This window comes from Eleutherodactylus coqui, chromosome 4, assembly GCF_035609145.1.
Source record: "Eleutherodactylus coqui strain aEleCoq1 chromosome 4, aEleCoq1.hap1, whole genome shotgun sequence".
Classification (NCBI taxonomy): domain Eukaryota; kingdom Metazoa; phylum Chordata; class Amphibia; order Anura; family Eleutherodactylidae; genus Eleutherodactylus; species Eleutherodactylus coqui.
In genome coordinates, this window is record NC_089840.1 from 216,588,061 (window position 1) to 216,591,316 (window position 3,256).

Genomic DNA, 3,256 nt, shown 5'->3' on the forward strand with positions numbered 1-3,256 from the left:
CTTTTTAACGTTATATGATCACCGTTATACGATTGATAACGGTGATCATATGACTAGAAACCGCATACAGCGGTCCCCAGTCATATCTCCCTGCACTCGGCTATCTGTGACAGCCGGGTGCAGGGAGATTTTGAATTTGACGGGCTCACCGGCCTTCTGCGCATGCGCGCCACATCGGCGCGTGCGCAGAAGCCAGCGGAGGGTCCCGAGACTGACCGGAGGACATGGAGAAAGCAGGGTGAGTATTTTCACCTTCCCTCATGGATCCGATCCATGAGGGGAGGTGAAGCTTTTCTTTTTTTTACATCTTACTTCACTTTTCCGCGATCGCCGTTATCCATTGGATAATGGCGATCGCGGTACCGGGGACCGCTCACCGCGGTCCCCGCTGACATCTCCTGCCTCCCGACGACCTACAAGAGCCGGGAGCCAGGAGATTTTAAATTTCCCGGGCCGCCGGGGCATGCGGCTGACGTAAAGCCGCCTGGCGCGCATGCGCAGAAGGCCGGCTTCAGGGCCCGGAGGACCAGGAGAGCGGGGAGCAGTGCGGCGGACTCAGGTGAGTAATTTCAGCTGCCCTAATAGATCCGATCCATCAGGGCAGCTGAATCTTTAACTTTTTAAAAACTTTTTTTTAACTTTAATGCCGATCGCATTGCCGGGGGGGAGGGGGGTCCCTGCAGCCCGGGATGACAGCTCCATGCTGTCGGCTACCTGCGGACACCGACAGCATGGAGCTGTCACGTCCAGAGCCCGAGGGGCTTTATTCTCTGCAGGACACATGTTTTTACGTCCTCAGAGAATAAAGCCCACTTGGGCAGGACGTAAAAACACTATGGGCTGGTCGTTAAGGGGTTAAAATTAAAACCTGTCACACGTGAAGTGTGACGTGAAAAACATTTTCTTGTTATAATCTCACCTGTCAAGGGGTGGGATATATTAGCCCCTTAAGGACATGGCCTATTTGGGGTTTAGAGATGCAACGATTTTCTGGGGATTTTCGTTTCTGCTTTTCAAGAGACATAACTTTTTTTAATTTTTCCATCGACACGGCCAAATAAGGGCTTGTTTTTTGCATGGCGAACTGTAGTTTTTATTGGTATCTTTTTGGGTGCATATAATATATTGTAAAACTTTTATAATGTTTTTTGAGAGCAGGGAGAGAAAACATCAATTCTGCCATTCTTTTTTAATTCTCATCAAACAGCATAAATGACACAATATATATTTTTTGCGAAACAGTACGATTACAACAATACCGAAAACATAATTTTTTAATGTTTTCCACTTTTGCATAATAAAACCCTTTTTTGGAATTGATGATTATTTTTGCATAATTGCATTCAAAGTCGCATAACTTTTTTATTTTTCCATGGACGGAGCTCTGTGAGGGCTTGTTTTTTGCGTCACAAGCTGTAGTACTTTATATACCATTTTGGGGTACATATGGCTTTTTTGGAGGTAAAGGCCGCCTGCAGACAGGCGGAAATTCTGCGGCGGGATTTCTGCCGCTGGAAGCCTGCATAGGATTGCGTTAACAAACGCAATCCTATGCAGACGGCCGCAGTTAGGCTTTGTGAAATCTCGCGAGGCAAACAAACCGCGGCATGTTCTATTTCTGCGAGCCCCGCACAGAAACGTCACTCACCCGCTGCTGGCTCCGGTCTGCGCATGCGCCAGCTGCCGGTACATGAAAGATCCGGAGCTGCGGGGCATGGGTGAGTATGCGCTGCTCTCTGCAGGCGCTCGGGTCGGGTCCCGCGGCGAGAATTCTCGCTGCCGGATCTGATCCAGCCGTCTGCAGGCGACCAAAATAAATAAAATAAGCATTTTGCCTCCATTTTTTTTACCATTTTTTGCTGTGCAGGATAATTAGTGTGCTCAAATTGGTGCTCAAACAGGTCATTAAAGACACGAGGATACCACATTTGCGTTTTTTTTTCTATAGAAATAGGGAAAAATGAGCAAGAAAGGGTTTTCTTTCTTTCTGTATTTTTTTACACCATGTCTTTTGTTTTTTACACTGTTTATGTCCCTGAAGGGGACCTCATTCATAACAGCTATGATAGGGCATTGCAGGACTGCTATGGCTTTTCGCTGGTTTTAGCGAACATAGGCAATGGCAAAGCAGGATGCCTGTATCTGGCGTCCTGTTGCCACGACAACCCGACGGTCCTCGCAATTACATTGCGTGGGTCCAGTAATGTCCAGAGGCAGCGCACTCCCTCTGTGAACCCTTTAAACGCAGCGATCTACATAGATTGCAGCATGTAAAGGGTTAACAGCGGGGATCACTGTCCCAATGCACCCCCGCTGTTGCAGGCTATCAGTATAAGCCAGCTCCTGCTGCCAGATGGCGCAGGATTGTTTTAGATCCCGCGAGATCCACATGACGTAAGGTTATGTAATGTTGCCTTAAGTACCACCCTGCCATGACATAACTCTATGTCCTATGGCGGGAAGGGGTTAAAGGTGTTGTACCAGGATATAAAGTTATTCCCCTATCCACAATATATGATTGGTTAGGGTCCTAGTGGTTGGACCCTGACCAATCGCAAAAATGGGGGTCCCAATGGTCTCCACGTGAATGGAGCAAAGGACACACGAGCATGCCACAGCTACGTTTATTTCAATGACAGTGCCTGAAATTGTCGAGTATGAGCGCCAGAGATTGCTGAGCGCTGTCACTGAAGTTAATGGAGCTGCAGCACGCATCACACTCATCCTCACATCCAGCCATGAGGGGTCCATCGGAACACCCATTATTGTAATCGGTGGTCGGATCATAATGTTATTCCCTATCCTGTAGGCAGGGGAATAACTTTATATCTTGGTACAACCCTTTAAGCATCAAGTGAAGAGTCAGCTCTTGGTGTGTTGGAAGCAGGTAAAATGGGCAAGTGTAGGAAACTGAGTAACTTTGGCGAAATAGTAACGACTAGACGACTGGAACAGAGCCCTCCAGAATACCAGGGAGGGCGGTTCCCAAGATGCAATGGTTAGTACCTACCAAAAGCGGTTCGAAGAAGGACAACTGGTGACAGGGTCATGGGCACCATAGGCTCATGTATGCATGTTGAGAGAGACTTTTGTTAAATGTAAATGAGCAAATTAAAGAAGTATAGGGATCATCGCACTGTAAGAGGTCATTAGATACCTCTACACCCTGGACAGTGGATTTCTAAATTACACTTTAGTTTTTTCTTGCTGGCACAACATTACATCTTTCCTCACAATTAAAACACTAATAAAAATG